Genomic DNA, 26,304 nt, shown 5'->3' on the forward strand with positions numbered 1-26,304 from the left:
GTAGTTGATTTCTCGGCGAGGAGGTGGAGAAATGATCCGGCTTTTGTAGGGATGCAGGTGATTGGTGACAGCTGGTGTAAATGAGTGACAGCTGTCACTCTCTGTCTCGGCGCCCTCTCATGCTTGAAGCCCGCACTCCAAGCAGGGCGCCAACTGGTGGTGGTGGGCCAGCAGTACCTCCTCTTCAGCGGCCCACACAACATTCTCTCTGTGTTCACGTGAATTCCCTCAGGATATGCCGGCTTCCTCCCACTTCCAAAGACATGCAGGTTAGGTGGATTGGTAACTTTAATTTGACTGTAGGCGTGAGTGTGAATGTGCTTATCTGTCTATAGATGGTGTGCAGGTGACACCACAGATCATGTGATAAGTGGTCATGTGGCTGGATGGCAACTTCCGCGTTGCCTGAATGGCAAATGTGCTCATTTGCTTTATTTACAGCTGTCTACACAAATTATACCAACATAGCGTTTCATTTCTGTGCATACGATTGCACAGCTGTCAAAAGAAGGGCTCCGGGGAATACAGTTTTTTATCATTTTCCCACTGAGAGCGTGTGAAAAGTGAGTTTTCTCCATCGTGTCTTTTGCATTTTTCCTGGATTATGCTTTTGTGGATTAATTTGTTCCTCAACGAACTCTTCTTTCTCCAATCACCCGAACTCCAAACCAAGGGTAAGGTGTAGTTTCCTCCGTGAACTGCAGGACATTTGAGCAATTTTGTAGCCTTCTGAATCCGTGTTGTGAAGTTGATCATATTTGCAGACTTTTCTGCAAAACGTATTTGATCCATTATTGAAATGTAATTGGTGTGCGCACGGCAAAAACTATTAAAATATGATGAGAGAGGAAGAAGTGAAAACTTTAAAGTGAAATCACATCCTTTTGCGGTGTCCGATTTAGAAACAGATTGCGGGTCCCATATGTGAGTGCAGTTTGAAAAAACAATAAACAGCCGGTCTTTTAACCCTCTGGAGTCTTGGCTATTTTTGGGCATTTTGACTACTTTTGGTTTTACCTTCATAATTTACCTTAAGTAGAAAGCTGTTTACCTGGCCTTGTTTGGTGTCATTTTTGTCAGCACAACCTCACCTGCGTGACTTCACAGTTTTTCAATCATTCTGACATGCTGCATTAAAACAGTGACCCTAAATTCACCCCAAAACCTAAAATTCGAATCAGAAAAAAAAGTTTGCTTTTTTACTGTGAAAACCAGGAATACTTTTAACAAACCATTTTCATAACTTAGAATGTAAATATACTCAACAAAAATATAAATGCAACACTTTTGGTTTTGCTCCCATTTTGTATGAGATGAACTCAAAGATCTAAAACTATTTCCACGTACACAATATCACCATTTCCCTTAAATATTGTTCACAAACCAGTCTAAATCTGTGATAGTGAGCACTTCTCCTTTGCTGAGATAATCCATCCCACCTCACAGGTGTGCCATATCAAGATGCTGATTAGACACCATGATTAGTGCACAGGTGTGCCTTAGACTGCCCACAATAAAAGGCCATTCTGAAAGGTGCAGTTTTGTTTTACTTGGGGGGGATACCAGTCAGTATCTGGTGTGACCACCATATGCCTCATGCAGTGCAACACATCTCCTTCGCATCATCTGTGAAGAGAACACCTCTACAACATGCCAAACGCCAGCGAATGTGAGCATTTGCCCACTCAAGTCGGTTACGACGACGAACTGGAGTCAGGTCGAGACCCCGATGAGGACGACGAGCATGCAGATGAGCTTCCCTGATACGGTTTCTGACAGTTTGTGCAAAAATTCTTTGGTTATGCAAACCGATTGTTTCAGCAGCTGTCCGAGTGGCTGGTCTCAGACGATCTTGGAGGTGAACATGCTGGATGTGGAGGTCCTGGGCTGGTGTGGTTACACGTGGTCTGCGGTTGTGAGGCTGGTTGGATGTACTGCCAAATTCTCTGAAACGCCTTTGGAGACGGCTTATGGTAGAGAAATGAACATTCAATACATGAGCAACAGCTCTGGTTGACATTCCTGCTGTCAGCATGCCAATTGCACGCTCCCTCAAATCTTACGACATCTGTGGCATTGTGCTGTGTGATAAAACTGCACCTTTCAGAGTGGCCTTTTATTGTGGGCAGTCTAAGGCACACCTGTGCACTAATCATGGTGTCTAATCAGCATCTTGATATGGCACACCTGTGAGGTGGGATGGATTATCTCAGCAAAGGAGAAGTGCTCACTATCACAGATTTAGACTGGTTTGTGAACAATATTTGAGGGAAATGGTGATATTGTGTATGTGGAAAAAGTTTTAGATCTTTGAGTTCATCTCATATAAATGGGAGCAAAACCAAAAGTGTTGCGTTTATATTTTTGTTGAGTATATAAATTGTAAACTTCAAAAATATATGTAAAAATGTAGCATAAACAAAGTTATATACAATTCACATTAAAATGCAGGAAATGCTTCAGGCGTTGTTTGTGGCTATTTACATGCAATAAGATGCTACACAAATTATATTTGTGCCACTCAGAAAAACAATTCCTGTTCAATGCACATCAGAAGCTCCAAGAATTTGTACAGATATTCCACCTCAATATCATTGTGTATTTTTCCCTATTTCCTTGTTTTTGTAGCATTTGTATTGGTACTGGTACTGGTACACACTGTCCTGACTGTGTTAGTGGCCAAAAAAATAAATAAAATAAAATAAAAAACAATAGAAAAAGGTGTTTTGGACTGAGGGGTGGGGGGAGTCTCGACCTGAATTCCTGTGTTCTGCGCCCCTGGAGCCTGCTCACTGCTGTGTCAGTGTGAGTCTCCACCCTGTTCTGTGTTCCAGGACTCGGTGCTGCAGCAGAAATGCATAAGCCTGAAGAAACTGGAATGAGAAGAGTATGGTCCGATCCACAGTGCAAATCTGTGCGCACAGACTGGTGAATCTACCTGCTATGGTTTGTCCAGACCAGAACAATAAAGTCCATTTCATCATGACGTGCTCCGTGCCTCGATCGTCTTCATGCAGTTACAAAAAAAAAAGAGACTTGACACGCTGCTCCAGACGCCTGATTATTTTGATGCATTAACTCAATAAAAAAACTACACCACACTAACTACACATGCTAAAACTCCCCACCACACACACTAAAACACACTCCAAGCATGGCAAATAATGCACAACTTTCAAAACTCATCGCTTTCTTCTTTTCGCTCCACATGAAACCACAATTTCCCTTCTCTCAGCAACCAGATTACGTGGACTGGAGATCATTGTTTATTTGCTAATATATTTTACCAGTCATAAAGAAAAATTTGTGTAATTTTTTTGTTTGCTGTGGCAGACAGAGAGACATGGAAGAAAACTCCCGTTCGCAAAATGCGCGCACACAAACCCACGTGAAATTGGTGAATGTGATTGGACAGTTACTAAGTTTTCCTCCAATGGTAACACCCCTTTCTCCTGCTGCATCTGAGGGAGTCCTGTTTCCCCCCAGTCTTCTCGGTCCTTCAGCTGAAAGGAGGAAATGAGTCATTTTGCTGCGGCTGTCTGCAAAACATGCAGCAAAGATGAGAATATCATCCCCCCAAAAACTTGCGTAATTTATTAATTATAATTCAAGTTATACTTGACCTATTAACAAAATTTAAAAAGTGCTGTGGAGGTTGAAGCCTCCACATTCAACACACATTCAAACAGGCACTCAGAGTGGAGCTTTTGACTTTTGATGCAAGGGTGCGTCATTCGACTCCAGAGGGTTACTGAAAGCAAATACAGTACCCACTTTCCTTGAATCGACGAGTATCAGTGCTGAACTTTAATTTCTTACCTCTGTTACTGGACACATCCAGACTGCTCTGTTCGGTACATGCGAAGGGTTTTTAATGGAAATACATTAGGATCAGACAGGTCATTTAGTCCAATGTGAGTGAAATTCCTTAACACAAAATCTGTTATATGCTGTGTTTATTACATGGAGAACCACACAAAAACACTGGGACCTTTGGCTGGTGAGTGTGAATATCCGGTTTATATGATGACCGTTTAGGCGAGTTTTACTACATGGGCTTTTATTACTGAGATGTCATCAGTAACCCAACTGATGACCACATTCTGCACCCATCCAGCCATGAAGAAGCTATAGGGATCCAAACTTTTATATACCTTCAGGGCTTCTCCTGTGTAGGGAGATGGAGTGATGATAATGATTGGATATCACACGTCTGGCTTCTGCTCAAAATCGATAAAACCGGTGAATTTCTCCAGGGAAATATTGTAGGAATCCATGTTGATTCTCTGTATTTTCTCCAAATACATCTTCTGATGTTCAGGGTCGAGCGCTTTAGCTATATGGGACAAATTAGTTTGACCGTGCTGTGTGTAAACGGAGCTTGCTCTGCAGTATGGCTGAGAAACAAAATTGCGTGTTGTGTGTGAGACGTCACTGCCCACTGTCTATATGTAGCTCTGTGATACAATGGTGTCCTTTCCATGGTGTGCCCTGTCTCTTACAAAGCGACTGCTGGGATAGGCTCCAGCCGCAACAGCCCCTCAACTCTTAATTGGAATAAGCAGGTATAGAAAATAAATGAATTAATGAATATTTCAAAATGCTTCACATCATCAACACAAATTACAAAGCCATTCAAATACATTAAATGCACGTGTGCACACACACACAACATAAAAAACAAAACAAATAAAACACCAAATACGTGATCAAATAATAATAATAATAATAATAAATCTATATAAACATAAGAACAGAGTCAAACATTTCAGCACTGACAATGAGTGATGTGCACCAAAACCTAGTATTAAAGGGGCCTCAGTGAAAAGTTATGACAGACCAGAGTATCGATAAGCTCCACCCCTAACTGTACTGCTTTCGGTACAGGAGAAATTAAGGAAATGAATGAAGAGCATGCCTGCACACTCTCTCTCTCTCTCACTCTCTCACTCTGTTTGGAGCTTTGTGTGTACAGCTGGTGGCAGGTCTTCTTGTCCTAAGTCACCTCTTGTCTCTCTGTCTCACTCGCTTACTATTAGCTTGTGGTTGTCCATGTGTGTGCTTGTTTGCGTTTTTGTGCAACTTAATGCGGAGTACCTCTAAACCACCTGGCTCTGCCCTCTGTCTGTCTCTGGCTGGGAGTGTGTGTGTGTGTCTGCGTGACTGCAAAGACGGAGTGCCGCTTAAGCATTTAATTGAGCGTTTTTGAAGAGAGAGTGAGAGAATGGCTGATCATTCTGTTTTTTTTTTTCTTTTTATCCTTTCAAACATAAAAAGAAAAGAAAACGCAAAGATCAGCCATTCTCTCTCTGTGTATGAGTGTTCTGAGATCACTTCCTGCCTGGGCACAATCAAAAAGATGCTAAAAAACCCTACAATTGTTGAGCCACTAAATTAAAAACAACTATAAAACAAAACTACTTATTCATGGCTGGATGTGGAGCTACAACAATTAACTGATTAAATTAACCACCAAGTTTACATTGATAATTTGAGTTTGAGAAACACTGATCAACATGTTTCACCTTTTTCTGACATTTTATTGAACACACAAGTAATCAATTGAAAGAAAAAAAAACAACAGATTAACTAATAATGAAAATAATCATGACTTGCAGCCGTAGTTAGACTCCCAGCAAACTGAATGAGTGAGTCACTGAACACTGGTATTTAAAATGATTACGAAGATTAGGGCAATTTCTCATCCACTCTTGAGGAAAAGTAAACAGTATTTTTTCAGTCCTTATGCAAATCTTTAATTCAAAGTGCACAAAATGCATAATTTTGTGGCTCCTTTCGCCTTCCTTTGAAATGGTAATGACGGGTTTGCTTCACCGTTGCTGTTTATGCAAATATGCATGTGTGGCTGGCATGTACCACCTTGCTGTTGACTGAAAGAAATGTTCGGCAGTCATTTGTCCCATTTGTCAAAAACACGTGTGCACGCACACACACACACACACACACACACACACACACACACACACACACACACACACACACACACACACACACACACACACACACCACACACACACTCCAAATTCTTAAGGCAGCCAGTGTACACAGTTCGTCATTAGAAATGCAACTTTCAGGTCAAGAAGTTGTCATGCAGTGCTTTAGACACTGTGATTCAACCCCTTTTGCTGTTCTTTTTGAAAAACATGCACCCACACAAGAGGGAAACACAAACAGGTATCCAACCAGTCGCACAGTATCACATTCACATCTGAAGGTACGTTAGAATCATCACTCAGCTGAAGGTGCAAGTCTTTATTCTTGTTGGAGGAAGCCGCAGACAGAACCAATGAGAGATAAATGAAGAACATATACATGACACACAGAAATGGTCCAAAGACAGATTTTATCTTCTTCTGTCTTGTATTGCATCTGTTTCTGAGCCTTAATCCCCATTATGATTGGGCCAATGACCGTTAATGACTGGTAACAGTTGAGCAGGCTGGACTCCATTTTTTACATTCCGAGAAACCAACAATCTCAAGAATGTGTGAAATTTTGACTAGCTGGGTGCAATGGGTGCAGTCAATGGGCGAGTGGTGGGGTACACCCTGGATACATAGAGTCAAACACATTCACACTCACACACACATGTACAACCCCTGGCAAAAATTATGGAATCACCAGCCTCGGAGGATGTTCATTCAGTTGTTTAATTTTGTAGAAAAAAAAGCAGATCACAGACATGACACAAAACTAAAGTCATTTCAAATGGCAACTTTCTGGCTTTAAGAAATACTATAAGAAATGAGGAAAAATAATTGTGGCAGTCAGTAACGGATACTTTTTTAGACCAAGCAGAGGGAAAAAAATATGGACTCACTCAATTCTGAGGAATAAATTATGGAATCACCCTGTAAATTTTCATCCCCAAAACTAACACCTGCATCAAATCAGATCTGCTCATTAGTCTGCATCTAAAAAGGAGTGATCACACCTTGGAGAGCTGTTGCACCAAGTGGACTGACATGAATCATGGCTCCAACACGAGAGATGTCAATTGAAACAAAGGAGAGGATTATCAAACTCTTAAAAGAGGGTAAATCATCACGCAATGTTGCAAAAGATGTTGGTTGTTCACAGTCAGCTGTGTCTAAACTCTGGACCAAATACAAACAACATGGGAAGGTTGTTAAAGGCAAACATACTGGTAGACCAAGGAAGACATCAAAGCGTCAAGACAGAAAACTTAAAGCAATATGTCTCAAAAATCAAAAATGCACAACAAAACAAATGAGGAACGAATGGGAGGAAACTGGAGTCAACGTCTGTGACCGAACTGTAAGAAACCGCCTAAAGGAAATGGGATTTACATACAGAAAAGCTAAACGAAAGCCATCATTAACACCTAAACAGAAAAAAACAAGGTTACAATGGGCTAAGGAAAAGCAATCGTGGACTGTGGATGACTGGATGAAAGTCATATTCAGTGATAAATCTCGAATCTGCATTGGGCAAGGTGATGATGCTGGAACTTTTATTTGGTGCCGTTCCAATGAGATTTATAAAGATGACTGCCTGAAGAGAACATGTAAATTTCCACAGTCATTGATGATATGGGGCTGCATGTCAGGTAAAGGCACTGGGGAGATGGCTGTCATTACATCATCAATAAATGCACAAGTTTATGTTGATATTTTGGACACTTTTCTTATCCCATCAATTGAAAGGATGTTTGGGGATGATGAAATCATTTTTCAAGATGATAATGCATCTTGCCATAGAGCAAAAACTGTGAAAACATTCCTTGCAAAAAGACACATAGGGTCAATGTCATGGCCTGCAAATAGTACGGATCTTAATCCAATTGAAACTCTTTGGTTTAAGTTGAAGAAAATGGTCCATGACAAGGCTCCAACCTGCAAAGCTGATCTGGCAACAGCAATCAGAGAAAGTTGGAGCCAGATTGATGAAGAGTACTGTTTGTCACTCATTAAGTCCATGCCTCAGAGACTGCAAGCTGTTATAAAAGCCAGAGGTGGTGCAACAAAATACTAGTGATGTGTTGGAGCGTTCTTTTGTTTTCATGATTCCATAATTTTTTCCTCAGAATTGAGTGATTCCATTTTTTTTTCCCCTCTGCTTGGTCTAAAAAAGTAACCGTTACTGACTGCCACAATTTTTTTTTCCTGATTTCTTATAGTGTTTCTTAAAGCCAGAAAGTTGCCATTTGAAATGACTTTAGTTTTGTGTCATGTCTGTGATCTGCTTTTTTTCTACAAAATTAAACAACTGAATGAACATCCTCCGAGGCTGGTGATTCCATAATTTTTGCCAGGGGTTGTAGTCAGTTCATTCACCAATTCACCACACCTGCATGTCTTTGGAAGTACAACCCCAATTCCAGTGAAGTTGGGATGTGTAAAATGTAAATAAAAACAGAATACAATGATTTGCAAATCCTCTTCAACCTATATTCAATTGAATACACCACAAAGACAAGATATTTAATGTTCACACTGATAAACTTTATTGTTTTTCTGCAAATATTTACTCATTTTGAAATGGATGCCTGCAACACATTTCAGAAACGTTGGGATGGGGCAACAAAAGACTGGGAAAGTTGATGAATGCTCAAAGAACACCTGTTTGGAAACAGATGAGTGTTATGATTGGGTATAAAAGGAGCATCCCCAAAAAGGCTCAGCCGTTCACAAGCAAAGATAAGGTGAGGATCACCACTTTGTGAACAACTGCATGAAAAAATAGTCCAACTGTTTCAGAACAATGTTTCTCAACGTTCAATTGCAAGGAATTTAGGGATTCCATCATCTACAGTCCATAATAAGAAGATTCAGAGAATCTAGAGAACTTTCTACACGTAAGCGGCAAGGCCGAAAACCAACACTGAATGCCCGTGAACTTCGATCCCTCAGGCGGCACTGCATTAAAAACTGACATCATTGTGTAAAGGATCGTACCACGTGGGCTCAGGAACACTTCAGAAAACCACTGTCAGTTAACACAGTTCATCGCTACATCTACAAGTGCAAGTTAGAACTCTACCATGCAAAATGAAAGCGATACATCGACAACATCCAGAAACACTGCCGCCTTCTCTGGGCCCGAGATCATTTGAAATGGACAGATGCAAAGTGGAAAAGTGTGCTGTGGTCTGATGAGTCCACATTTCAAATTGTTTTTGGAAATCATGGATGTCCTGTCCTCCGGACCAAAGATGTAAAAAAGACCATCCAGGTTGTTACCAGCGCAAAGTTCAAAAGCAGGCATCTGTTTTGGAGCAACACATGCTGCCATCCAAGCAACATCTTTTTCAGGAACGTCCCTGCTTATTTCAGCAAGACAATGCCAAGCCACATTCTGCAAGTGTTAAAACAGCGTGAATTTGCAAACTCCACACAGAAAGGACCCGGTGAGAAGAGATCCCAAGACCTTCTTGCTGTGAGGCAACAGTGCTAACCACTAAGACACCATGCTGCCCGTACAAGTACTTTAGTGGCATAAAGGACTGAGATTCCTCAGTGGGCAATGATGGAATAACCAGCCAACATTAATATATCATTTTACCCAATACAAAAGCATCAGTTTTACTGCTGCTTTTCTCAATATGCATACACTAGGAACTGCAATACAGGAAAACCTTTTACAGTAGAATTATTCAGTTTGATGTTTGTTGGCATTAAAAAAATAATCGTAACCATGGATGACAGCGATTGCCACGGCAATCTGTCTTTGACCCTCACTCAAACAACTGACCTTTGGCTGGTCTTGCAAGGACAGTTCTGGAATTCACCTAAGTGTGTGCCACATTTGGTCCAAATCAGGTGGCAAATCAAATTCCTTGACCTTGATCTTTGCCAAAATATTTTTTTTTAAATGGCAATTTTTGAGCCAACCTTCACTGACATCAAGAGAACCTGAGAGGAGAAGACCAACAGACGACAGGCAGACATGACCTTAACCTCAGTGATTGACCATTGGCATAATTTGACCTTGGTGGGCAGTTCTGGAACCCACCCCATATGTGTGCCCAGTTTAATGCAAATCAGAGTGAAAAATCTAAAATTTGACATTTGAAATCAGTTACCTTTAACCGCAGTGATTGAACTTTGATGAAGCTGACCTCACCTGGGCAATACCAGAACACATGAAACACAAAAACATCTGTGCCAAGATTGGTGCAAATCAGACTGAAAGTCAAAATTTTGCCACATCTGAAACCAAATGACATTGACCTTTACCACAACATACCATTGAAGGACAATTCTGGGGTTGACTGTCATCTACATATCAAGTTTGGTGAAAATCAAGTAAAGTATCTGTGAGAAGTAGGAGAACAAAGAGGCATATACACTAAAATTCTGACTTCTGACCACAGTGACCTTGACCTTTGATGAAATAAATCCTTTAAGGGCAATTCTGGGGGTCAATGTATATACACACAGCAACTTTGCTGAAAACTGGGCGAAGAATCTCAGGGGAGTAGCACAAAACACACACACACACACACACATAAACAAACAAATGTTGCTTAAATTCTAGTTTATCTGAGTAAGTGCAGCTGCTGTCCTGTCTGTCCGCTCCCTGCCGAGCGTCTTTCAGCACCAACATTGTGGTTCAGTTTTGTGGTTCTGGCTGAAATCTGGCTCCAGTAACAAGCGAATCATGACCTTTAATCTTTAGAAGTACACCAAGGGCTTTTAGTAAAACTCTCCTTTTATTTCTGTCTCTCATGCACTCGTACATGCACAAAGAACTCTGTATCATCTTTATTTACCACAAAGGTGAATGTTCTTCCAGCCATTACTCTTCATACATCAGCTCATAGCCTCAGCCGCCTCCCTGACTATCACAGCTATACATCTCTTTCTCTCCGTCTCTCACCCTGCTTTTATCACCCAGTTACCAAGGAAAGGTCGTAACCTATGTCGGGTTCATTAATCACTCATCGCACTTGGTTCTGATTGGTACAGTCACCTATAACGAGCGGTGGAGAATGACCTTTGAAAAGCAGGTGAGCAATGATGGAGACACAATTATTACAGCTACAATTTACATTTTAAACATTATCACTCAGTTTCTGCTGTTTGTGAGGTGAAATTCTATAAAGAAATAGGATGAATGAAAAAATGACCAAAAATGATGAAGTATACGAGGGCTGTCAATAAAGTATAGGTCCTTTTTATTTTTTTCAAAAACTATATGGATTTCATTCATATGTTTTTACGTCAGACATGCTTGAACCCTCGTGCGCATGCGTGAGTTTTTCCACGCCTGTCGGTGACGTCATTCGCCTGTGAGCACTCCTTGTGGGAGGAGTCGTCCAGCCCCTCGTCGGAATTCCTTTGTCTGAGAAGTTGCTGAGAGACTGGCGCTTTGTTTGATCAAAATTTTTTCTAAACCTATGAGACACATCGAAGTGGACACGGTTCAAAAAATGAAGCTGGTTTTCGGTGAAAATTTTAACGGCTGATGAGAGATTTTGAGGTGATACTGTCGCTTTAAGGACTTCCCACGGAGCGAGACATCGTGCAGCGCTCCCAGGCGCCGTCGTCAGCCTGTTTCAAGCTGAAAACCTCCACATTTCAGGCTCTGTTGATCCAGGACATCGTGAGAGAACAGAGAAGTTTCATAAGAAGTTGGTTTCAGCATTTTATCCGGATATTCCACTGTTAAAGGAGATTTTTTTAATGAAAGACCTGCAGACGGGGCCGCACGTCGGGACGCAGCCGGCGCGGTGCGGCGGCACAGGAAAAACACCTCCGTGTTGATAACCATTTGTAAAATCCAGGCGGCTTTTGATGGCTTTTAGTGGAGTGAGTATATGAAAAATTGTTTAACAGCTGGACATGTTCCAACTTGTCCTTAAGGCTTCCAACAGAGGTGTTTTTCCTGTGGTGGAGCGTTGCGGCGGCACAGGAAAAACACCTCCGTGTTGATAACCATTTGTAAAATCCAGGCGGCTTTTGATGGCTTTTAGTGGAGTGAGTATATGAAAAATTGTTTAACAGCTGGACATGTTCCAACTTGTCCTTAAGGCTTCCAACAGAGGTGTTTTTCCTGTGGTGGAGCGTTGCGGCGGCTGCGAGCCGACGCTGCAATCCGCCCTCACGTCTTTCATTAAAAAAATCTCCTTTAACAGTGGAATATCCGGATAAAATGCTGAAACCGACTTCTTATGAAACTTCTCTGTTCTCTCACGACGTCCTGGATCAATAGAGTCTGAAATGTGGAGGTTTTCAGCTTGAAGCAGGCTGACGACGGCGCCTGAGAGCGCTGCGCGACGTCTCGCTCCGTGGGAAGTTCTTAAAGCGACAGAATCACCTCAAAATCTCTCATCAGCCGTTAAAATTTTCACAGAAAACCAACTTAATTTTTCGAACCGTGTCCACTTCGATGTGTCTCACAGGTTTAGAAAAAATTTTGATCAAACAAAGCGCCAGTCTCTCAGCAACTTCTCAGACAAAGGAATTCCGACGAGGGGCTGGACGACTCCTTCCACAAGGAGTGCTCACAGGCGAATGACGTCACCGACAGGCATGTAAAAACTCACGCATGCGCACGAGGGTTCAAGCATGTCTGACGTAAAAACATATGAATGAAATCCATATAGTTTTTGAAAAAATAAAAAGGACCTATACTTTATTGACAGACCTCGTATATTTGGTGGATGATCTCTGTTTCTGTCCCTCTCTCTGCCTGTTTCTCTTCACAAGATTTTTTGCTTTGTGAAAAGAATAACTTTCCTATATTAACATTTATATTTTTGATGTTGAGCCATCAGTGTTATGCATATGTGTGTTTTGAATGTCTCTTGGCAGCAGGATGAATGCAGCGCTCCAAAAGAGATGACAGTGAATGGGGGGAAAAGGAGAGGAAGTATCCATGTAGTCGACTGGAAAACATGGTGGTTCATCTGGAGATTTTGTGTCCTTGGGGAAAAAGACACTAGGAATGCCAAAATGTAATTCTACAGCCAAGTGAGTGATCACCAAAAAGAAAGAAAGAAAGAAAGAAAAAAACCTAAAGTATAAAAGCGTTACTTAGGCACAATTCCACATTATACAGCTCTACACAGTGGAAGGTGAGGTAATCGAAAGTGAAGAGCTGAAATAAAACCAAATATCCTGACAATCTTGTGGTATGAAAAACGTGATGATGAATATTCTGAATTAATAAGAGAAACATTTATATTTTTTATCCAGGTAATGGTCATAGGGGACGTGTGTGTGTGTGTGTGTGGGGGGGGGGGGGTCACATATATATGCTGGAATGACCTCCCGGCATATATGGCAGTCACTGGGTTTTAGGTGGGGTACACTGTGGATACACCGTAGTCCATCACTGGGCCGACCTCATAAAAATAAGCATTAAAAGATGACTGTGTATGCAAATTACATTCATGCAAAGTAATAAGTCTAAAGCTATTCTGAGGGGTGATGGTAGGCGTGGCAAGCACGTGCACGCTAGGTGTTTCACTCGTGTCCGAAACCCCCAGAGAGATGACTGGGAGGCATGGTGGGATTAGGTAACAGTGTTTAATGACTAGGGGAAGCAGGGTGGGCTGGATCAGGTGGCACATTAGCTGGGTGGGCTGATAGCCTGCTGGGAATGTGCACGTACACACACACATACAACCACATGCAAAGATAGGAAGCTAAAGGCATTCAGTCATGCACATCCAGTCTGTTTTTCCTTTCCTAACAACATGACGTTCAGACCTTCTTGTTACCTATCTTGACCTGACAGTGACCCCTCCCCATCAGCAGACTGCATGGGAGTGTGTGTGTGTGTGTGTGTGTGTGTGTGTGCGCGTCATCAGCTGTTCTACACATTCAGAAGTCGCCGGCATTGAGACGCAGCTGACTGGTCACCTCTGTGTTTATGCCTCTGTTGGAGCGCGCTGACTTTTTCAGGATGTGTTCACACGTTCCTGGTCCATTTTATTACAACAGAAATGACTCTCAGACCGAAGGAAGCAAACTTGTTTACTGGCACCACTGAAGGCAGAGCAGATCTATGGATTACTTCACTCCATGGGTCTTTGTGTATCTTTAAGTATCTGTGCCCGTACCGTTGATGCGTATGTGATATCTCAAGAAAAGACTTTGCATATCACACTGAACCTTGATGCAAAAAGGTCACTTCACTAATATAATGGAGAAGTTTCAAACTGGACAATTTTCAATTCTAACTCTTGCCATGAGGGGGCTAAATGTCTGAAACCTTTAGTATGCAATATCTTGACAAAATCTTTGTGAACACTGCTCAGCTATCTAAGGCCTCAGACAACTTGAAATCTGGAAAAATTTTACTTTTAATTCAGTTTTGGCCACAAGGGGCCGAGTCTCTGAACACACAAGTTTAAATAAATGGGGTTCAAATAAATGTCCATTTTTGCAATATCCCCCCCAAGCCATTATGAGACACATCACAACAGTTTTGTTATTCTTTTGTGTTCTCAGTACTTTGATTTTATGTAGTAAAAGTACACCAACAAATATATTGTGACTTCATAAGAAAGAATAAATTTGATTATTTTGTTCAACAATAAGTCATTACAACTCTACTAAAAATACGTAAGAAATGGGTAGTAAATTATACATTAGTTATTTTGTGTATGTCGCACATTATCGCTGTAGTTGCTGTAAACACGCAGTTTCAGTACGGTGCACAGTGCCTGGACATGTGGGAGAACGAAAGAGAGAGCGATCAGGAACAAAGACAAACATTCATCAAATCCCACCAGACCATACATAATTCATCACAAAGGGGTCTGAATAATATATATCAATCATCAAATATTTACAATATTTGCAGTTTTCAAGAACCAGAGAACGAGCGAGTGAGCAAGCGTGCGAGAGAGAGAGAGAGACAGAGAGAGAGGATGAAACATGAGCTTTCAGCTCAACACAGATAAGTTACATGAATGTTAAAAACCTCAAATATGATGTTTGGTATTTTCTTGAATGTTTCTTATTACTGAGGTGTTTTCTCTTTGTTTGTTTGTTTTTTTATATAATGTTAAAGGAGATGTTAGCTTATCTGAATTCTTAGATATTTTAAACGCAACCAGGCAAGAATCAGCTGAATTGTGCCGAGTTGCAAAACAGACCATTTAAGCAGGAAGTTGCACCAACGTCATATTGTTTATTGCTCACAACAGATATAGTCCAACCTGAATTTCAATATTCAAAAAAGACAGGATGACCAGAAGACAAAAAAAAAAAAAAAAAAAAAAGAAAATCAGATCTGGTGTCACAGACTGAATGGTCCCACTTTAAAAATTGGTCCACCTTGTCTTCACTGCGCATGCGTCATTTGGGACCACAGCAGCTCGTCTGAGTCTAACTCTCTACACCCAAATCGATCAAAAGGAACAATGTGATTATTAAGCACGAGATGACAAAGTAAAACCTTTTAAATCATTCTAAAGTCAGTTTTAAGCAGAAACGATGCGTTAATCAGTGAATCACTACTGACGTTTTGAAATTATGTAGGCTCTTATCGGTCCTCCTTCTTTTATTATGAACTAATGTTGAATTTATACGGAAATGATTGCTGTCCAAAAGCTTCAGATATCTATTGCTGAGATAGATGATGACTGGAGTGCAGTTTTAAGCAGAAATGAGGAGATAATCAGTGAATTGCTGCTGACGCTCAGAAATGAAGCATGAGCAGTGAAGGCAGGGCGGACAGATTTTTAGGGGGGACCATTCGGTCGGCGACAACGGGTCAAAAGAAGGACAAAAAGAAAACAAAAAAATCAGATTGCGTTCACTTCAGCCGGTTATGTGAATGCAACCAGAGAAATATCAATCAACTCAATCAATCAACTTTTTTCTTGTATAGCGCCAAATCACAACAAACAGTTGCCCCAAGGCGCTCCACATTGCAAGGCAAGGCCATACAATAATTATGAAACACAGTCTACGTCTAAAGCAACATAACCAAGGGATGGTCCAGGGTCACCCGATCCAGCCCTAACTATAAGCCTTAGCGAAAAGGAAAGTTTTAAGCCTAATCTTAAAAGTAGAGAGGGTATCTGTCTCCCTGATCTGAATTGGGAGCTGGTTCCACAGGAGAGGAGCCTGAAAGCTGAAGGCTCTGCCTCCCATTCTACTCTTACAAACCCTAGGAACTACAAGTAAGCCCGCAGTCTGAGAGCGAAGCGCTCTAATGGGGTAATATGGTACTATGAGGTCCCTAAGATAAGATGGGACCTGATTATTCAAAACCTTATAAGTAAGAAGAAGAATTTTAAATTCTATTCTAGCATTAACAGGAAGCCAATGAAGGGAGGCCAACACGGGTGAGATATGCTCTCTCCTGCTAGTCCCCGTCAGTACTCTAGCTGCAGCATTCTGAACCAACTGAAGGCTTTTTAGGGAACTTTTAGGACAACCTGATAATAATGAATTACAATAGTCCAGCCTAGAGGAAACAAATGCATGAATTAGTTTTTCAGCATCACTCTGAGACAAGACCTTTCTGATTTTAGAGATATTGCGTAAATGCAAAAAGGCAGTCCTACATATTTGTTTAATATGCGCTTTGAATGACATATCCTGATCAAAATAACTCCAAGATTTCTCACAGTATTACTAGAGATCAGGGAAATGCCATCCAGAGTAACGATCTGGTTAGACACCATGCTTCTAAGATTTGTGGGGCCAAGTACAATAACTTCAGTTTTATCTGAGTTTAAAAGCAGGAAATTAGAGGTCATCCATGTCTTTATGTCTGTAAGACAATCCTGCAGTTTAGCTAATTGGTGCGTATCCTCTGGCTTCATGGATAGATAAAGCTGGGTATCATCTGCGTAACAATGAAAATTTAAGCAATACCGTCTAATAATACTGCCCAAGGGAAGCATGTATAAAGTGAATAAAATTGGTCCTAGCACAGAACCTTGTGGAACTCCATAATTAACTTTAGTCTGTGAAGAAGATTCCCCATTTACATGAACAAACTGTAATCTATTAGACAAATATGATTCAAACCACCGCAGCGCAATGCCTTTAATACCTATGACATGCTCTAATCTCTGTAATAAAATTTTATGGTCAACAGTATCAAAAGCAGCACTGAGGTCCAACAGAACAAGCACAGAGATAAGTCCACTGTCCGAAGCCATAAGAAGATCATTTGTAACCTTCACTAATGCTGTTTCTGTACTATGATGAATTCTAAAACCTGACTGAAACTCTTCAAATAGACCATTCCTCTGCAGGTGATCAGTTAGCTGTTTTACAACTACCCTCTCAAGAATCTTTGAGAGAAAAGGAAGGTTGGAGATTGGCCTATAATTAGCTAAGATAGCTGGTCAAGTGATGGCTTTTTAAGTAATGGTTTAATTACTGCCACCTTAAAGGCCTGTGGTACATAACCAACTAACAAAGATAGATTGATCATATTTAAGATTGAAGCATTAAATAATGGTAGGACTTCCTTGAGCAGCCTGGCAGGAATGGGGTCTAATAAGCATGTTGATGGTTTGGATGAAGTAACTAATGAAAATAACTCAGACAGAACAATCGGAGAGAAAGAGTCTAACCAAATACCGGCATCACTGAAAGCAGCCAAAGATAACGATACATCTTTGGGATGGTTATGAGTAATTTTTTTCTCTAATAGTCAAAATTTTGTTAGCAAAGAAAGTCATGAAGTCATTACTAGTTAAAGTTAATGGAATACTCAGCTCAATAGAGCTCTGACTCTTTGTCAGCCTGGCTACAGTGCTGAAAAGAAACCTGGGGTTGTTCTTATTTTCTTCAATTAGTGATGAGTAGAAAGATGTCCTAGCTTCACGAAGGGCTTTCTTATAGAGCAACAAACTCTTTTTCCAGGCTAAGTGAAGATCTTCTAATTAGTGAGACGCCATTTCCTCTCCAACTTACGGGTTATCTGCTTTAAGCTACGAGTTTGTGAGTTATACCACGGAGTCAGACACTTCTGATTTAAAGCTCTCTTTTTCAGAGGAGCTACAGCATCCAAAGTTGTCTTCAATGAGGATGTAAAACTATTGACAAGATACTCTAACTCCCTTACAGAGTTTAGGTAGCTACTCTGCTCTGTGTTGGTATATGACATTAGAGAACATAAAGAAGGAATCATATCCTTAAACCTAGTTACAGCGCTGTCTGAAAGACTTCTAGTGTAATGAAACTTATTCCCCACTGCAGGGTAGTCCATCAGGGTAAATGTAAATGTTATTAAAAAATGATCAGACAAAAGGGAGTTTTCAGGGAATACTGTTAAGTCTTCTATTTCCATACCATAAGTCAGAACAAGATCTAAAATAGATTAAGTGGTGGGTGGACTCATTTACTTTTTGAGCAAAGCTGATAGAGTCTAATAATAGATTAAATGCAGTGTTGAGGCTGTCATTCTCAGCATCTGTGTGGATGTTAAAATCGCCCACTATAATTATCTTATCTGAGCTAAGCACTAAGTCAGACAAAAGGCATGAAAATTCACAGAGAAACTCACAGTAACGACCAGGTGGACGATAGATAATAACAAATAAAACTGGTTTTTGGGACTTCCAATTTGGATGGACAAGACTAAGAGACAAGCTTTCAATGAATTAAAGCTCTGTCTAGGTTTTTGATTAATTAATAAGCTGGAATGGAAGATTGCTGCTAATCCTCCGCCCCGGCCCGTGCTACGAGCATTCTGACAGTTAGTGTGACTCGGGGGGTGTGACTCATTTAAACTAACATATTCATCCTGCTGTAACCAAGTTTCTGTTAGGCAGAATAAATCAATACGTTGATCAATTATTATATCATTTACCAACAGGGACTTAGAAGAAAGAGACCTAATGTTTAATAGACCACATTTAACTGTTTTAGTCTGTGGTGCAATTGAAGGTGCTATATTATTTTTTCTTTTTGAATTTTTATGCTTAAATAGATTTTTGCTAGTTTTTGTGGTCTGGGAGCAGGCACCGTCTCTACGGGATGGGGTAATAGGGGGATGGCAGGGGGAGAGAAGCTGCAGAGAGGTGTATAAGACCACAGCTCTGCCTCCTGGTCCCAACGCTAGACAGTCACAGTTTGGAGGATCCCAAAAAATTGGCCAGATTTCTAGAAATGAGAGCTGCTCCCTCTAAAGTGGGATGGATGCCGTCTCTCCTAACAAGACCAGGTTTTCCCCAGAAGCTTTGCCAATTATCAATGAAGCCCACCTCATTTTTTGGACACCACTCAGACAGCCAGCAATTCAAGGAGAACATGCGGCTAAACATGTCACTCCCGGTCTGATTGGGGAGGGGCCCAGAGAAAACAACAGAGTCCGACATTGTTTTGCAAAGTTACACACCAATTCAATGTTAATTTTAGTGACCTCCGATTGGCGTAACCGAGTGTCATTACTGCCGACGTGAATTACAATCTTACCAAATTTACGCTTAGCCTTAGCCAGCAATTCAAATGTCCTTCGATGTCGCCTGCTCTGGCCCCCGGAAGACAATTGACAATGGTTGCTGGTGTCGCTAACTTCACATTTCTCAAAACAGAGTCGCCAATAACCAGAGTTTGATCCTCGGCGAGTGTATCGTCGAGTGGGGAAAAACGGTTAGAGATGTGAACGGGTTGACGGTGTACACGGGGCTTCTGTTTAGGGCTACGCTTCCTCCTCACAGTCACCCAGTCAGCCTGCCTTCCCGACTGCACGGGGTCTGCCAGGGGGGAACTAACGGCGGCTAAGCTACCTTGGTCCGCACCGACTACAGGGGCCTGGCTAGCTGTAGAATTTTCCACGGTGCGGAGCCGAGCCTCCAATTCGCCCAGCCTGGCCTCCAAAGCTACGAATAAGCTGCACTTATTACATGTACCGTTACTGCTAAAAGAGGCCGAGGAATAACTAAACATTTCACACCCAGAGCAGAAAAGTACGGGAGAGACAGGAGAAGCCGCCATGCTAAAACGGCTAAGAGCTAGTAGCTACGCTAAGCTAGCGGATTCCCAAACAGGGAATCCGACACTAGACAGGCTGTGGAGCAGCACAGGTAACGCACGACAACAGTGCTAAAATAAAATAAAAATCCACTAGACAGGCTGTGGAGCAGCACAGGTAACGCACAACAACAGTGCTAAAAAATAAAATAAAATAAAAATAAAAATCCACTGGACAGGCTGTGGAGCAGCACAGGCAACGCACGACAACAGTGCTAAAACAAAATAAAAATCCACTAGACAGGCTGTGGAGCAGCACAGGTAACGCACGACAACAGTGCTAAATAAAATAAAAATCCACTAGACAGGCTGTGGAGCAGCACAGGTAACGCACGACAACAGTGCTAAAATAAAATAAAAATCCACTAGACAGGCTGTGGAGCAGCACAGGTAACGCACGACAACAGTGCTAAAATAAAATAAAAAATCCACTAGACAGGCTGTGGAGCAGCACAGGCAACGCACGACAACAGTGCTAAAACAAAATAAAAATCCACTAGACAGGCTGTGGAGCAGCACAGGTAACGCACAACAACAGTGCTAAAACAAAATAGAAATCCACTAGACAGGCTGTGGAGCAGCACAGGTAACGCACAACAACAGTGCTAAAACAAAATAAAAATCCACTAGACAGGCTGTGGAGCAGCACAGGTAACGCACAACAACAGTGCTAAAACAAAATAAAAATCCACTGGACAGGCTGTGGAGCAGCACAGGCAACGCACAACAACAGTGCTAAAACAAAATAAAAATCCACTAGACAGGCTGTGGAGCAGCACAGGTAACGCACGACAGCAGTGCTAAAACAAAATAAAAATCCACTAGACAGGCTGTGGAGCAGCACAGGTAACGCACAACAACAGTGCTAAAACAAAATAAAAATCCACTGGACAGGCTGTGGGGCAGCACAGGTAACGCACGACAACAGCGCCCAAAAAAATAAAATCAAAATCAAAATCCACTGGACAGGCTGTGGAGCAGCACAGGTAACGCACGACAACAGTGCTAAAAAATAAAATAAAAATCCACTGGACAGGCTGTGGAGCAGCACAGGTAACGCACGACAACAGTGATAAAAAAAAATAAAATAAATAAATAAATTAAATAAAATAATAAAATAAAAATCCACTGGACAGGCTGCGGAGCAGCACAGGTAACACACGACAACAGTGGTAAAAAATAAAATAAAAATCCACTAGACAGGCTGTGGAGCAGCACAGGTAACACACGACAACAGTGCCAAAAAAAATAAATCAAAATCAAAATCCACTGGACAGGCTGTGGAGCAGCACAGGCAACGCACGACAACAGTGCTAAAACAAAATAAAAATCCACTAGACAGGCTGTGGAGCAGCACAGGTAACGCACGACAACAGTGCTAAAATAAAATAAAAATCCACTAGACAGGCTGTGGAGCAGCACAGGTAACGCACGACAACAGTGCTAAATAAAATAAAAATCCACTAGACAGGCTGTGGAGCAGCACAGGTAACGCACAACAACAGTGCTAAAACAAAATAAAAATCCACTAGACAGGCTGTGGAGCAGCACAGGCAACGCACGACAACAGTGCTAAAACAAAATAAAAATCCACTAGACAGGCTGTGGAGCAGCACAGGTAACGCACGACAACAGTGCTAAAATAAAATAAAAATCCACTAGACAGGCTGTGGAGCAGCACAGGTAACGCACAACAACAGTGCTAAAACAAAATAAAAATCCACTAGACAGGCTGTGGAGCAGCACAGGCAACGCACGACAACAGTGCTAAAACAAAATAAAAATCCACTAGACAGGCTGTGGAGCAGCACAGGTAACGCACAACAACAGTGCTAAAAAATAAAATAAAAATAAAAATCCACTGGACAGGCTGTGGAGCAGCACAGGTAACGCACAACAACAGTGCTAAAAAATAAAATAAAATAAAAATAAAAATCCACTGGACAGGCTGTGGAGCAGCACAGGTAACGCACAACAACAGTGCTAAAAAATAAAATAAAAATAAAAATCCACTGGACAGGCTGAGGAGCAGCACAGGCAACGCACGACAACAGTGCTAAAAAATAAAATAAAAATAAAAATCCACTGGACAGGCTGTGGAGCAGCACAGGTAACGCACAACAACAGTGCTAAAAATAAAATAAAATAAAAATCCACTGGACAGGCTGTGGAGCAGCACAGGTAACGCACAACAACAGTGCTAAAAAATAAAATAAAAATAAAAATCCACTGGACAGGCTGAGGAGCAGCACAGGCAACGCACAACAACAGTGCTAAAACAAAATAAAAATCCACTAGACAGGCTGTGGAGCAGCACAGGTAACGCACGACAACAGCGCTAAATAAAAATCCACTGGACAGGCTGTGGAGCAGCACAGGTAACGCACGACAACAGCGCCCAAAAAAATAAAATAAAAATCAAAATCCACTGGACAGGCTGTGGAGCAGCACAGGTAACGCACGACAACAGTGCTAAAAAATAAAATAAAAATCCACTGGACAGGCTGTGGAGCAGCACAGGTAACGCACGACAACAGTGCTAAAAAAAAAAAAAAAAAAAATAAAATAAAATAATAAAATAAAAATCCACTGGACAGGCTGCGGAGCAGCCTGAGCAGTAAATATGAAGTAAGCACACATATATACACATAATGTGAACACGTGCCATGCAAAAAACCAACACTATGCACAGAAAGAAGAGGAATGTATCCGTCCACATCTTGAATGAAGTACTCCTCTTTTTATTAGCTTGTAACCTGCTGATCTCACTCATTCCTGATCAGTTTATGGACCGTGCTCAAAGCACCAGATTTGGCCAAACTTTTGTGTAAGGCAGAACCCTCGTATGAAAGATGTGCCACATCTGCTATCATGATACGAACAATGTCTGCACAAATGCAAACATGCCTCTGTACCACTGCAGTTTAGTTCAGTTAATGATAAACGACTATAGTTGGCAGTCATCATTAATAAAGTGTGCTGTAATGCCCAATTATCCTCTGTAAAGGTGACATGCTTTGCTCTCCCATTAGCCACAGGCGGCGTGCAGAAAACAGAAATGGCAGAGCAATAAAAAAGTGCATTTGTTATGCATTAAGACACTATATTAATTATAAAAATTAATGTGCTAATTTTCCCAACTCTAGAATGAATATAAAGTATGTTACGAATTCCATAATTAAACAGAAATTGCTCTAGAACTGAAAAGGAGTTTATTTTATTTTACGAGGTCTCTTAGATAATAAACCGACCCTTTTATTTTTTTTAACTATATGGATTTGAATGACATGCGATTACACCAATCATGCTTGAACCCTCGTGCGCATGCGTGAGTTTTTTCACGCGTGTCGGTGACGTCATTTCCCTGTGGGCAGGCCTTGAGTGAGATGTGGTCCCGCCCTCTCGGCTGAATTCCTTTGTTTCACACGCTGCTCGAGACGGCGCGCGTTGCTTTATCAAAATTTTTTCTGGACCTGTGAGGAATATCCGAGTGGACACTATTCGAGAAATTAAGCTGGTTTTCTGTGAAAAGTTTAACGGCTGATGAGAGATTATGGGGTGTTTCTGTCGGTGTAAGGACTTCCCACGGAGCGGGACGTCCTGCAGCGCTTCCATTTTTTTAATGAAAGACGTACGTGCAAATTCGCCGAGTCGTTTCCGTGACGACTCGGCAAATCTGTGTGCGCCGCGACAGGAAAAACACCTCCGTGTTGAAAACCATTTGTAGAATTCAGGCGGCTTTTAATGGCTTTCAACAAGTGAGTAACTGAGAAATTGTTTAACAGCTTGGGCATGTTCCAACTTGCCCGTTAAGATTTCCAACGGAGGTGTTTTTCCTGCCGCGACCCCCTGCGGTCGGGTCCAGCCCGACATGCGACTCTGCCCGCACATTCTTTCATTACAAAATGACCGTTAACAATGGAATGTCCGAATAAACTCCTCATGCCGACTTCTTCTGAAAGTTCTCTGTTCTCTGACGACTTACTGCGTCAACAGAGCCTGAAATGTGGAAGTTTTCAACTTGAAACGGCGAGACGCTGCCGCCTCGAAGCGCAGATCGCCGTCAGGCGCCGTGGACCGTCCTTAAAGCGACACTACCAGACCAAAATCTCTCATCAGCCGTTAAAATTTTTACCAAAAACCAGCTGAATTTATTGAATGGTGTCCACTCAGTTGTGCCTTACAGTTTTGAAAATTTTTTTTATCAAACAAAGCAACAGTCTCTGAGCCATTCCTAAACAATGAAAAAAATCGACGAGCGGGTGGACGACTCCTCACTCAAAGACTGCCCACAGGCGAATGACGTAACCGACAGGCGTGAAAAAACTCTTGCATGCCCACGAGGGTTCAAGCATGTCTGATGTAATCACACGTGATTCAAATCCATATGGTTTTTGAAAAAATAATAAGGTCGGATACTTTTCTAATAGACCTCGTATTTTTTTTTTGCTGTCAGCTGCTCCCAGTGCCACCACAGGGGATCTGGCACACATCTGCACTGGGATTTGGCAGAGTTTTTACAAGGTTTATGCATGCACCCTGTAAAGTGCAATGACCAGACAGATAGATACATGAGATTATCCAGAAAAGGTTAACATGATATCACAAAAACAACAGATCCAATCATATCATCACTGAGCACATTAAAAGGCCATATAATCAAGACAAACCAATTCACATCTGGTGAACTTTGATGCACCAAAGCCATTGAAAAAGCAACATTATTTTAGTGAAGTGCTATCCCACAGGCATGTCTGCCACCTGCTGGATTGTACAAAATCAGATGACTGTTTCAAAGCGGTGATGTTCTAAAACTAACAGATCCCTACCACCACACAACCCAGTGGAAAGAATTTTGTATGAATTTAGCAGTGAAAGAAGAAGAGAACAAGGGAGATGACTGAATGACATACACAGAAAAATAAACTGTTACTTTTGGAGAGTTTTGTAGCGGTAACACTCGAAAAATCAAATAACACAATCCAACTCCACACAACCCAGCAGAGAAGTCCTGCAGGGTGCACGACTTTTATGTGTTCCCAGAGTGAATAAAAAGTCTGCCGGTCACAGAGCTTTCTCCTTACCGTGCCCCAGCTCTGTGGAATGACCTCCTGGCACATACACAGCAGTCGGATAATGTGGAAACTTTTAAAGTGAGACAAAAAGCCCATTTGTTTTCCTTGTTTTATCATTAGTTTTATTGTCTTATTATGTGTCTTTATTCTTGTGCTATTTTATGGTTTTGTCTTTTTATTGTGTTTGAAAGTTTTTTAACTCAATTTTTTCTCTGTTTTCGGTATTGTGTTGTGTAAAGCGCCTTGAGGCGATCTCATCATGAGTTGGCGCTATAGAAATTAATACATTTTTGAGTTTTGAAAAGATTCTGTGCAAATGTAGCCAAAGCAGACACTTCTTCCCTCTCTCTCTCTCTCTCAACACATTAATTTGAAGTTACAAGGAGTTGAAAGGAGCTTATTTTCTGTGTCCTTCAATAATAAAACCTTGGTCTAACGAGCACCGAGGTCACTGCTGTTTGTGGTACAGGTCCTACATTACTGACATAAACTAAATGAACAAGGTTACTGTCATTTCTTTTAGATTTATCCCACCAACACCCGTAGTTGAGATGTACTTTAACTTATTTTATCTTTTGATTATTACACACTGAGCTTCAGTTTCTCCATTCGGCTACTTTTCAGACTTTTGTTCAATTACTGTGGATGAACTGTTTCCTTTCGTACACCAGATTATCATTATCTACAAATGCAGCTAACAACTCTGGCTGGAGGTGCGTAAACTGTATGTTGTAGGCTCGTACGCTTTGATTGTTACAGCTGTAAATTACTCATCTGCGTAACAGCAAATCCAAATCTGGTGTAGAGAGGATGAGAAAGGAGCCGCCAACAGGGTTAACCCGACATAAGCCGCTACGCTACACCATCTCCACTAGACAAACACATCTGCTTGATCTCTTTTTACAAAATAACATGAACACCATAATCCAGTGCATCAAGACTAAAACAAACTCTGTGTGAAGCTTAAATCTTTGTTGAAGATATGACAGAAAAACGCTGATTCAGCTCTGCGGTTCTTCTTGTAGCCGTGGTTTGTGGCGCTTTCAAAAAGTCTATATTTATTTTTACAGCTGCTGAAATTACCCTGATGAAGAGCGGAGCCGTTCGCCCAAAAATAGTTGGATCTGATGACGATAAGAAGCAGATTAACTCTGACGGTGTGTGTGTGTGTTGTCATTCTTTTTTTTAAAGGAGATTAAAGCTTTATTTTGGCACACGTCTCGTACAGAAATGATCCTCTCCCGTTCTGCAGGGGAGTGGGTTTAGGATGTGGGCCAGCTGAGAGGAGA

At 41.4% G+C, this 26,304-nt stretch overlaps 1 protein-coding gene across 1 annotated transcript in view; it reads right to left on the reverse strand.

Moving 5' to 3' along the window:
• LOC117524172 (E3 ubiquitin-protein ligase SH3RF3-like) overlaps positions 1-26,304 on the reverse strand; it is a 377,095-nt gene that overhangs the window by 245,011 nt on the left and 105,780 nt on the right.

Source organism: Thalassophryne amazonica, chromosome 14, assembly GCF_902500255.1.
Source record: "Thalassophryne amazonica chromosome 14, fThaAma1.1, whole genome shotgun sequence".
Taxonomy (NCBI): domain Eukaryota; kingdom Metazoa; phylum Chordata; class Actinopteri; order Batrachoidiformes; family Batrachoididae; genus Thalassophryne; species Thalassophryne amazonica.